The sequence below is a fragment of the Pantherophis guttatus genome, chromosome 4, assembly GCF_059756535.1.
Source record: "Pantherophis guttatus breed Tessera chromosome 4, ASM5975653v1, whole genome shotgun sequence".
NCBI lineage: Eukaryota > Metazoa > Chordata > Lepidosauria > Squamata > Colubridae > Pantherophis > Pantherophis guttatus.
Window position 1 is genome coordinate 62,236,682 of NC_142066.1, and position 13,237 is coordinate 62,249,918.

General features: G+C 37.7%; 1 protein-coding gene across 6 annotated transcripts in view; it reads right to left on the minus strand.

The window, feature by feature from the left end:
- The window catches only part of PLEKHM1 (pleckstrin homology and RUN domain containing M1), a 39,247-nt gene that overhangs the window by 23,651 nt on the left and 2,359 nt on the right, over positions 1 to 13,237 (minus strand). For 3 of the 6 annotated variants that reach the window (XM_087894017.1, XM_034416252.3, XM_034416251.3), the window contains exon 3: positions 10,198 to 10,240. The exons of the other annotated variants lie outside the window; for them this stretch is intronic. The gene's annotated coding sequence lies outside the window, so the exon portion shown is untranslated. The remainder of the gene's footprint in view (positions 1 to 10,197; positions 10,241 to 13,237) is intronic. 6 annotated transcript variants of the gene reach the window in all.

Genomic DNA, 13,237 nt, shown 5'->3' on the forward strand with positions numbered 1-13,237 from the left:
GCAGAACATAAATCAGCCACAGAAACACATTTATGAAGCAACAGTTCTAGGTGACTCAAGCAAATGTGCACTGCCCTATATAGTTTATCCCAAAATCAACCAATAATAAAATTGTTTCACCACCCCAAATTTCATGATTTGACAGAAACCCACTTGAAGAATCTAGAAGTATTTGAAATGTGGATTTACAGATGGCTGCTATGTATAAACTGGGTTAACAAAATCACAAATGAGGAGGTGATAAGCCACCTGGGAAAGCAAAGGGAAATCATCAAAGCCATTAAAAAGCAAAAGTTAGAATATTTTGGATGTGATGCGACACCCAGAAAAATATGGCATCCTTCACTTAATCCTCTAGATTGAAGGCAAATGAGGTCCAGGAAGAAGAAGAACAGCATGGCTTCAAAACCTAAGGGACTGGTTTGGACAAAACTCAGCACTTTTTCATGCGCTGTTGACAAAAATAGGATTGCCAACATCCAATGATGGATATGGCACAAGAAGAGAAACATACTTCCAGCAAGTTTTTCAAAATTCCTGGGAACTTGATTCCCCACAATACTTAGTAAAGTGTTAAATTTCTTGTTACATTACAACTCCCTTCCTTTTTTCCCTCCCTTTATTTCATTTCCTCTGAAGCCCACTTACCACAGCTAGAGCCCCAGGATGTTACAACTCCTTTCCATTCTAAAACAAAACACAAACTGATACCATGATGATCGAACACCATGTATTTCATTGAGATGGGTGAGTTGTCTGAATAGGGTCACAGAGGCTCAGGAGACCAAGGGCAAAAGCTGCATTGCTCCTCTGGAGTAGGGGTAGAATGGAGAAAATAAGCCCCTGATCTTGAGGTTCATCTTGTCACAAGACTTCCTGAACTCTGAACACTGCAGTTTTAAAAGCTGAGCGCAGCAATCACACTGTGAATTTCTTTTAAACTCTGACCTCCTATTGATGGAAAGAAACTTCACCTCTTCATATTTGCACAGACTAGGTTTCCTTCCATGGACAGCAAAAACATAATGTAGTATAGTGCTCACATCTTTGGAACCTCACAAATCCAAATTAAAATCTGTTCCTGGCTGATTCACTGGATGGGCTTTTAAGACTACCCCCCCCGTCCCCACCGCTTTCCATTAAAATATATTTGCAGCAGAATTGCTGATAGGTTTATTTTCCAGCATTATGGGAAAAATTGGGACCATAGTCAAGTGGTAGAATGCTACTCTGCAAACAGAAAGCGGAGTTCAATACTTAGCAACTCCAGCCATAATGCTTTGAAAATCTCTGAATAAAACCTAGTGATTTCCTGCACAGATTGGCACCTAGGCAACTGCCAGCTACTTTAAACTTCAACTCCTGTCAAACCACTCAGTCCAGTCAATGGCAAGGGAATGTGGGAGTCATTCATCATGAGGACCCAGTTTGTGGGGGCAATAAGCTGATTTTGTATAAATATACAAAAGTATGAAGGCTATTGCTTAACGCATTGTAAGCCGCCCTGAGTCTCCGGAGAAGGGTGGCATATAAATCAAATTAAAAAAAAAAAAATCATTCTAAATAGCAAGAAATTGCCTAGTCAGGCCTGGACAGTATTAATCTAGATAGATCATTGACAGAAAGCACTCACAGCACTTTTTGAACAGGTAGAGAGAGCAAAGGTTGGTACTTAATGACAATGCTCCAAATTTTATTTTCCGGGTCTTAAATCTAATAGAGGAAAATGTATTATGAAAATGTATCTGTAAGCATACAGGATGATTTTCTTTCCCATCCCCCAACTATACTCATTTTATTTACCGAATTAAATTGCCTACACAATTTATATTTTCCTGACAGCCTCTTTTCTGCCACGCACAAAGACATGACAAAGCAATTTTGAAACCTTTGTGCCCAGTTTTACAACACTTTTTGAAATTGTTTCCTTGAACAGAGTTCAAATTTGAACTATTTGTAGTTCAAATTTGTGCAAAAATCTCCACAATTTTTTCTTTATTATTCTCAAGTACTGACTCTGAATACTTATAATTAACATTATGTTATTATAAAGTAGCCAACATAGGATGAGAATCTAGGGAAATCCATTTGGAAGAAAGGACACTGAATGCCCATAGATCTATGTATTTACATATGTTACTTGGAAGAAATGATATTCAGTTACTTAGATAACTTTCTGTAAACTCTCAAAAACTAAGCAGGGTCAGACATGTTTAACACTGAGATGAGAGACTGAGATTAGAGATGAAAATTGAGGCAACAACCCCAGAATAATGTTGCCAACAACATGAATCCTGAGATTCCAATTTGAGATAGACTATGTTTTAAGATCCAGGTATAAAACACACTGCACACAAAAACTCTGTCCCAAAATACATGAGCAATAAGCAAACCAGTATCTTTCCTCCATTATTTCAGATATATTATCACACATAACAAGCTTGTTTTCAGGATGCATTTAGGTCCTATCTACACACTCCAGACACATCTGAGGGCCCTTTTAAATGTTTACGCATGAACAGGGATGAGAACATATGCTGCTTGACACAAACACTTGTGGTTTGTGAACTGCTGAATGTATTGACAAATCTGGAATTTCTTACTGTTATCTTGGCTTCTCATTCTGAAAAACACCAGGCAAAATGCCAATACGAGCAACAGCTCCAAGGCACAGTTGGAAATATAAGGAGATATTGAAAGAAACACTATTGGGGAACAGAGAGGGGGAGCAGAAAGAATCTTGTGGCACAAAGCAGTGCAAGCTCTCACTATAATGGAGCCATAGCTTTCTGAACAAACACAATAGCAAATACATACTATATCTCAATGGACACTAATAACAATGCTTGATCAGACTGAGTGTGAGACACAGTGCCACCTGGTTTAACCATTTGTTAGAATTGAACCGTTAGATTAAAACCAGTGTCTGAGGGTATAAAGATGCCTACACTTATCTGATACAACCCTTGTCAATTTTGAAACGGTTCAGGCCTGATGCAGCCATCTTTCCATTTCTCAGATTGCCACACAGTGTGGCAGGGGGAAAGTCTGGAATGTCAGCCCAGATGACAACAACAGACCATCCCAAGGAAACCAAGGTCATCTCAACAGGTGCTGGCTAGAGAATGAGGGAAGTTGCCAAGGAGATACCAGAACACCTAATTGGACAATGTGACTTTTGACCATAAGGGAGGGAATTATCTTTGCCTTAATTATACTGAAACCGCAAGAAATATTTAGAGCTAATTTTATTTCCATTTGTACCGAAATGACATACTCAATAAAACAGTCCTTTGAGAAAGCTGAAAATCTCAGAATGCGGATTGGTTTGGGTTCATCACTCGGAACCTTGACAGCTCTCTGGTTTAAAAGCAGAAACTTTCCAAGGCATATTGGAATCATTTTTATCTTTAAAAATAAAATAGTCCAAATACATGATAGGCAAAACTGCATCCAAATGTATAGTGTGAGTACAATCAGACCTGTAGATCTTACACTGCAAACACAGATTCTGACATGACAGATAATCAGTCGCACCACTCCACTTTCCTTAATCTCACAGACTATAAAACAGCATTAGCTGTGTCTGCTAGTCATGTCTCAAAATTAGTACTTTGAAACAACAAAGATCATCTCAAGGGTGGTCCAATTCCTCCTTCTGTGGATCAGCTCTCTTTAGATGGGAGCAGATGATAAGATACCAAGTCAGCATTTTTGGACAGAAAACTTTTAAACAACTAAAGCTAAATCACTCAGTAATCACTCATAACCTGGAAACTTAAGCTATTATTTCCCAGGCATGATTGTGTATTGTTCCACATAACATGATGATAAAGCTTTTCCCATCATCTGATTGAAGCTGCCTTCTTGCATTTTAAGTTATGATTCACTATGCTGAAAAGGAAATTTATCAGATGCTGAGCTTGATCTCTATGATGATGGGGAAGAGTTTAAGAATTTTTTCTTTTTATTACATTTTTATTTTATTCAAGACAAGATTAAAATAGAAAATTCGAAAGAAAAAATCCCAGAGAAAACAAAAAAAGAAAAAATAAGTTTAAAAAAACACAAAACAATCAAAACATTTTAAAAAGGTGCATCAAAACAACAACAACAATACATATTATATCTTCTAGTTCAATACTGATCCTACATTAGTACATTAGTTCCCACCTCTTATGATACAGGCCTTCCCAAAAATTTTAAACTATTAAATCTACTTGCAGATTATTGACTGTTTTCTATATGTTATATTAACAACAAAGTAGCTAACAGGAATAATAATAATACCAAAACAAAATTAAAGTTTCAAAACATTTTGTTAACAAAATGTTATTGTATTCCACTCATAGAAAGTTTACCAATGCATGTTATCTATCCCAAACCAAAAATTCAATAGAAATAAACACCAGATATTTTGTAAATTCAAAAAATACGGAATCCAGTGGTGAGAGTCTGAGAGCTCTTCTGCGGCCATGCTTCCATACAGAAGGGACAGAACAACATATACCAAAAAGAAAAAAGAAAAAGCAATTAAGAGTCCAGCAAGGGGTTGAAATAAGTCAGCATTCAACCACTAATAAACTTTCAAAGCAAAAAGCAAAATAAAACAAATTCAAAATGTGAAAGTTAATACTCATGCATGCTTAGAAAATGAAACTGCTTGGCAGGCAAGTGTATATGCCAAGTGACATTGATCGCTTCCAGAGGAAATTAGAATCTTCAAGACCCCTCTTCGCATCTGGGTTCACAATTGTCCAAAAGTCGTCTTCGGTCATTACTAAATGCTCTCATTCAATTCAGGAAGCAGCACTACCAAAGACCCAGCTTTGGCAGTAAAATCAGCAGATTGTCGATAAGAGAAAAAAGAAACCCTCATTGTGCAGGAGCCATCTTGAGAGGAAGGCTCTAATTTAAGAAATCTTTTAATTTACATGATCAGTGATGCCAAAAAGTTCCTCTCCCTTTTTACACAAAGGAGACTGACAGAAAAGCCCTATTTCCTATTCAGCTTGCTCATCCAAAGAGAAAATGCATCAACTCATTCATTTGTCTAAAATATGTATGCATTCATGTACTCAAATATGAATTCACGTATGCATTTTCAGTTAGAAATATGGAAATATTTTGATTTAAATAGAAATATAATTTGTTTGCCTAGTATGGAAAACCGACTAGGTAATCTTCAGGCCTATTATCCCAGTGATAAATTGAATGTTGCGGTCCTTTTTTGAGAGGTTTTTGGTTGTGTCTGAACTTGCTTGTTTTCTTGAAGATGTTTCATTACCCAAACTAGTAACATTAGGATTTATAGCGGAGGTTGTCATGCAACGTCTAGAAGCCATAGCACTTCCAGAAATACAACCAAAAATATGGATCAGATATGAAGATGGCACCTTCACCATAATAAAAAACGACCAATTAGAGAACACCCACAGAACCAGCAATAACACTTTTAAAGGAATATAGTTTACTAGCAAAGAAGAAAACAACAACTTGCTATTCTTCTTTGACATCCTGATCAGCAGAGACCACAAGGGCAAACTAGAAATGCAAGTATACAGAAAAACTACCCATACTAACCAGGTGCTCCACTACCAAAGCAACAACCTAACTTCCCACAAGAGAAGCTGCTTAATGACTTTATGCTACACTGTGCTACACACAGTGTAGCAACCGGGAACAGCAGAAAAAGAAAATAGAGCATATTCATACAACATACAACATATTCCAACAAAATGGATATCCATGCAACTTTATCAAAAAGTGCCTGGCCATTCAACCCAATACAACCAACACAAAACCTTATACACAAAGAATTACACTGCCATACATCAAAAGTATCTCACAGATCACCAACAGACTACTATAACCACATGGAATCAGCATAGCACACAAGCCAACTAAAGCCCTTCAAAACATCCTAAGCAGACCAAAAAACCCAACAACCCCAGAAATAAAAACAGGAGTCATCTACAACATACAATGTAAGGACTGCAACAACCACCAAATAGGACAATCAGGCAGAAGACTGGCAGAATGCATCAACAAATACCTGCCGTGTTTCCCCAAAAATAAGACCCACCCACCCCAAAATAAGCCCTAGCCTGATTTTTTGGGGGGTGGGCCTAATATAAGCCCTAACCCAAAAATAAGATCGAGGATGGTTGTAGACAGCACAAGAGGCAGCAAGCGTGTGGGGGCCGACGGAGTCCAGCAGCAGCCACAGCCTGTTGGCCCCTTGGCGCAGCGCAGATAGGTCCGAGCAAGGAGGGAAAGGCGGTGGGGGGGGGAGAGAGAGAAACTATCCGGACATGCTGTGCGGCTGCCTGCCTCACAGGAGGCTCGTGCGAGGCTTATATGGTGGCACTGCCAGCAGGCAGAGGCAGGGGGGAAGGCAGGTGATCCTGATGTCCTGTGTGAGTGCCTGCCCTGGCGGAGCTGTGGGCAAGCCAAGAGATGGTGGGACAGAGTGGATGGTTCGTTAGGATTGCCTGCCTCCCCCCATGTCTCTCCTTCCGTCTGGCTCTGCCATGCACTTTTTGCCCAAAAGGAGACTGGAAGCTTTCTCTGCTTGCAAAAGGAGCACTTTGCTCCATTTCAAAGCGCCCCATTTGCAAGCAGACGAAGCTTCCAGTCTCTTTCATTTCTCCATCCAGGCGAAAAGTGTTTGGGCGCCTATGGGGTGCTTGGGAATGGAGCAAATCACTTCCAAACGCCCCATACACGCCTAAACAGTTTTTGCCCAGAGGGAGACAAAGTTTCCTCTGCTTGCAAATGGGGTGCTTTGAAATGAAGCTAATCGCTCCGTTTCAAAGTGCCCCATTTGCAAGCAGATGAAGCTTTCAGTCTCCATCATTTCTCAGTCCGGGTGAAAATGTGTCTGCCCTGGGAAACCCTGTAAGCCATTGTGGCTGTGGGCAAGCAGATGATAGGAGGGAGTGGGTGGGCAGCCATAAAATAAGACATCCCCCAAAAACAAAACCTAAGTACAAAAATGCCAGGGAATTTCTAGAAGCCTGGCACTCTGACAAATCAGCCATCAATAGAAACAACATTAACAATACCTATAGACTATGCAAAAAAGACTATCGCCCAGTCCAAAAAAGAACAAAAAGACCAAAACACCTCTCCACCAGCAATCAACACCAGAGCAGCACAGATTATCTCCAAGGTTAACATCAGACCAACAATCAAATAAACAATACTCCAATCAAGAAATTGCCAAAGAAGCCAACAGCAAACAGCCCAACCAAAGAACCTCTAAGACCAGACACCCCCAACAATGACAGGAAAAGCCACTAGAATATAAACTAAGAGCATGCCCCATTCCTTGCTAGCACCGACAATTACCTTGTTTGGGTAATAAAACAAGCAAGCTCAGGGAGCACCAAGGACCCCTCATGTCAAACCTGAGCTACAAATATTTTCCTTTATTTGTTCTTTCTTTTTAATGATCTTTTATTTTTGCATGATACATATTTTAAACAGACTTCTAGAGATCATTTTACGGTACTTATAGTCCTGGTTGCTCTTACTTCTCTGGGTTCTTTTGCTATTGCTCTTTCTCGTTCTGAACGTTCCTTTTTCTCCTTTTCACTCTGATCTTGTTATATTTTCCTTCTATTGTTAATACTTTTTGGCCCTTGTGTACTAATTCACCGCTTGTTTCCTGTTCCCTTTCTGTGGTAAAATAATTATCATAAAAGTCCCAAGGTCACCCAAGCCTAGAACAGTGACACATATCTTAGAATCTACCTAGATTTATATAGACTTAGATTTATAATTAATCAATCTTTATTATGATCACAGACTAGTAAATAAAAGCATTGTAATAAAAATAATAAAAAATAAAAGGACAGACTAATATATTGCAATTGGTGGTGGATTAACAGTGGGCAGTTAAAATTTACCTAATTTTACAACATAGCAGAATTTGGCCACATTCAGAGAAACTACTTCATACTGCTCTGATAATAGTAGTCATATGTAAAAAAGATCAGCATTTCCCCAATATTTTATTAGGTAAGATGTTACAAATTGAGACTGTGAGTCCTTATAGAAGATGCAATACAACAGGATATGAACTATAGTTTCACTGTCTCCTTATCCACAGAGATTCCAAGCTAACTAAATAATTTGACATTCTTCAATTGATTTAGAACCTTCTCTATTCCAATATTCTCGCTTACCCATTTCAGACTTCAGACAGTAAAAACTTCAGAAGTACCTACTAACTGAAAAGATCTTGTATTTGTTTTCTTCAGAAATGAACCTATGATGGGAAATAGCAGTGACTGTTGATTGATAGCTGTTGTTGTTGTTGCTCATAGCTTCATAGCACTCTGGACAATGTTGACAGCCACAGAGTAAAGAGTTTGATAAACATTCTAAACTTTGCAAGTGACAACTACCTTACTCTCCATCACATGTCTAGGGAGACTATTATGAAACGAAAGATTCCATGACCATCAGCCAATAGTCTGAAGAAAATATTTTCAAAAACAAACTAGCATTCAACATTCAGAGGACTCCTGAATGTAGCATTCTGTATCTAAACTGTCCTTATTGGCTTTCTTTATAAACTCTATAGGATCTGAAATAATTCTGGAGGAAAATTCCTGATATATTTCTTGCTACACAAAGCAGTGATTCAACTGTATATTTTCTAGAAAAATTGCCTCTTTCCTTCTCTAAAATAATGTCAAGATCTCTCAAAGTATTCAATATTTTTAACCCTTCCTACACTAACTTGGCATGGGAAACAAAAGGAAAGCTGGGATGATTCAGATGAAAGGCCCTTCTACTCTCACATTCGATTCCTACAATGGCCAAGTACACGCCAGTGGAAAGTCTTCAAGGAGACCATGAATATAATAGAGCTTTTTGCTCTTCTTTCATAGCAATTGACATTGGAAAGATCTCTTATGTAAAAAAAAAATAGAAATAAGCGATTCCCATGCCAACTGTAGGATTTGTGGGCACATAAACTATGACAGGTGGGTGTGGATTATTAGGGAAGGCATTACAGCATGAATACAGGCAGTGTCTCATGACACATTGGTGATAATGACCCATTGGTAAATGGCATAATTTTTTCCAATTCTAAACTGGAAAAATTACATTTTTAAAGGAAATTTGCTTCACTGACTGTGGTCTACTTACTTCCAAATTTCCTATTCAGTCATATAGAAAAGGGAAAAATGATGCAGAGAGTGCCATTCACTGTACATAAGAGGACCTCTGACAGACGAGGTCTGAGGCCTAGACCAGCATTCCTAGGAAAGCTCAAAGGCAGAATATGCCAGTAATTCCTGTTCCATACCAATTGATATTCAGAGGCACAGTGATCCAACACTGAAGTGAATCTATGCCCATCCTGTTTAGAAGACATGGATAGCTAGATCTTCCATGGAATACTTGTATAAATTCTGAGTTGTATTGTTTCCTTCAACATGTCAAATTATTTTCCTACCTTAAAAAAGTGTTTTGATGGCATAGCATGCACAAAGCATGCACAATAGTGAAAGCAGAGAGTAATACAGGAGGAAAAAGTGCAAACATCTATCCATTCATTCATTACAGGATAGAAATATTATAGTATATTCCACCCCCTGAGTTTAAATAGCTTACTCAGACAGAAAGTAATAGTAGAAAATAACACGTTTGTAAGACAATAGGAATAAATTAATGGGAAAGATATTATTTATTCTTTCTAAACAGTTCTCAACAAATTCTCACCATCAGTATCCCCCATTCCATCTCAGAGAGAACAGGTCTCTATTATATATTGTATACATTTAATGCTATTAGGGAAGTGACTAAGTAATTAATAGCTTGCTAGTCTGCAGAGAAAAGTACTGTCATAAATTGAGCCTAAACATGGATGATTCTTCCTTTCTCCTCTCCTCTTTTTTTCTGAACACTTATCTTTTTTTTAAGCAAAGAAATCTTTAATCTTAAAGAAAAAGAAAATTAAAAAAATTAAAAGTACAAACTAAGAAAGAAAGGGAAAAAAATAGTCTTACATTTTATACTTATCAATAATCACTGTTTATCAATGAATTCACTACTATATGAACAATACAAGGTATTGTTGTAAAATAGGAAAAAGCTATGCTGTAGTAACACATATTGTTATATCCTTTGATGAATAGCAAACATTTATTTTCCAAAAGCAATTGACCAGAAACCTACCTTTCTGGCAAACTTTTAGAGTGGGTGATTTTAATCAGAAATTCTGTGAAAGAAAAAAATTAACCAACTGATGATCACAAATCTTAATGGGACCTCACAATTCTGATTTGAAAGAAAACATATGCAAAATGCAAATGAGCATTTAAGAAAGAATGAAGTTTAGTTTAGTTTGGCATAAACAAGGGAGAAAAAATTGAAAAAGGCAATTGAGCAGTTTTGTTTCTCCATTTTTTAAAAACTCAGTTTCTGGTTCAACCTTTGTATCTTGCACAAAATTTATGAAAGCAGATTGCAGAATCCACATATTCCCAGCTCATACTATAATTTCTTTGCTTAAAATAGGATGGCTTCCAAGGCCCATTAAAGAGGTGGGTGGTGGGGGATAATTTTGCCTCAATATAAGTCATGGCCACAGTGACTAAAATGTTCTCAGGATCTATGGAACAAGTAACTCGTTCATTTAAAAATATACACACAAAACAAAACAAAACAAAACCTGAAACAGCATAAAATATATTTAGGAACAAACTATTTAAGCATTCATTTCCACAGCCATGGATCTTCACTTATCTTGCCCTATTGTAGTATCAACCGTTGGGTTAATCAGCAAAAGAAATCCCTGGGACATTGTTTTTCCAAAAGACTAACTTTGCTGATAATTCCATATAGGTACAGAAGTAGCAAAGCCAGTTTTAAAATTTTTACATGGAAACAGCCTAGGTAAAATCGCCCTTTTCCCCCTGGGCCTCCCTCAATTCATTGTCCTCCAATTAGCTACATTCATTTTGTTTTGGGAATGATCTGAGTGCCTCAGAGTTTTCCAGTGTTTGAGCTTGGGATGTTTTATTCTTATTCTTATTCTTATTCTTATTAATAAACTGATGTAAACTGTTCCGAGTAAGGTGGTTTTTTGTAGTGTCAAAATGTTCAAGTCCGGCAAATTTAGAATTTCTAAATAGCGGGGTAGCCCTTTGGGTATTGCTCCGAGGGCTCCAATTACAATCGGGACAACACACGATTTCTTTTTCCACAGTCGCTCAACTTCAATTTGTAAGTCCCGGTACTTTGTGATTTTTTCTTGCTGCTTATCTTCAATTCGTGCATCACCAGGTATTGCAATGTCAATGAACCATACTTTTTTCTTTTCAACTATTGTTATGTCAGGTGTGTTGTGGACCAAGTGCCTGTCAGTCTGAATCCTAAAGTCCCACAAGATCTTGAGTTTCTCATTCTCTAAAACTTTCTCAACCTGATGTTCCCACTGGTTTTTGCTGTACTCAAATCCAAACTTCTGGCACAATTTCCAGTGAATGATTTTAGCAACACGGTCATGGCGTTGTAGGTAGTCAGTTTGTGAAATTATTATTATTATTATTATTATTATTATTATTATTATTATTATTATTATTATATTTCTATACCGCCCTTCTCCTGCGGGACTCAGGGCGGTGTACAGCCAAGATAAAACATTGCATATAAAATTTAAAAACAATTTAAAAAACAATTAAATAATTTCGGCCCAAGATATTAAAAACAACCCAATTAAAACCAAATTCAATTGATGTTGGGTCTGTCCAAGGGTTCAATCGGCTCACTTGCATTTCTCAATTCCCTCCCAGAACCTCCCTCACATTCCAATGCCTTCCCTTCCTGATTTCGGTTGTCTGGTTGTGAGTAGGGGTACATAGCAAGTCAGCCATGACACCTGGGTTTTATTTCCTGAGCACTTGGCTGTGTTCACATCTAAGTTCGCAACATATTCATGATGCTTAATTTTTAAACTAAATCCGATTTTCTGAGCGTGTATGCGCATCAAACCATAATCCAACCACAAATAATAAGCTACAACATGATTGTCTAGTATATGTTTCAGTATGTGATAAAAACCTGCCACTAATGGTCTGCCAAGTCTTGTGACTCAATAGGAAACTGAAGGTAGGATCAGAGGCCTTGCTTCAAACTTCTCTGTATATTCTAGCCCCAACCACTAAATCTCTGAGAACACTGCAAATTCTTCAAGCACATAAAAAGTCTGCCTCTGCTTCAACTTTTAAAGCAGCTGCATCTTCTTCCAGATTTATATAATTGCTTTGTAAGCACTTTCCTGTACATGCCTCATTGTTTTTCTGGTGAAAAACCCAAAGTAAAATAGTTGTGCAAACATATACTTGGAATAATTGAAAATTGGTGCCCTGGCTGGAAAAAAGAAAGAGTTGCTTTAAAAATTCAAAGAGATGGGTTTTTTTGTATGAGATTCAACATACTGCAAAGAATTTGCCCAAATTTAGTCCTTAACTTTCATCTGTTTGGGAGTTACGTCTAAAGCCTAAATGAGTGGGAAAGTATTTCAGATGATCCAGCATAAAATTGTAGGAATACTGGAGTAGGAGTATCACATATAACTTCTTTATATAGTACGTGTTTTTGTACCCTAATCAAGCCTAAAAAAGACTTAAGGTGTTTCAAAATATTAGAAATGGGCACCCACTTATTTATAAACTGCATTTCCAGACAAATAGAGCAGATAGGGGAGGAGATGGCTAATTTACTAGAAGCATGTCATATTGTATTCCTGTGGCATCCTATTGGGAAGGGCAGGTCATTGGACCTGGGAGAAGCAAGATGTTTTATGTCCATTTGCAGCTGTGTCCTCAAATGCTTAGAAGCCTGACTTTTCTATCCAGTAACTGGGAGGAGAGGAAGGCACCTATGGTCACTCAGCTTTATAAGTATTTTAGCACTGCAGATTTTAAATCGACGATCTAATCCTCTTTGGTAAGAAACAGCTTTTCCTCAAGGCATACTGATGAAATAGTAACACAAGACTAATGGATAGAAACTGATCAAAGAGAGATTCAACCTGGAAATAAGGATAAATTTTCTGATAGTGAGAACAATCAACCAATGGAACACCTTGCCTTCAGAAGTTGTGGGAGCTTCATCACTAGAAGCTTTCAAGAAGAGACTGGACTGTCATTTGTCAGAAATGGTGTAGGATCTCCTGCTTAGGTGGGGGGGTTGGACTAGATGACCTACAAGG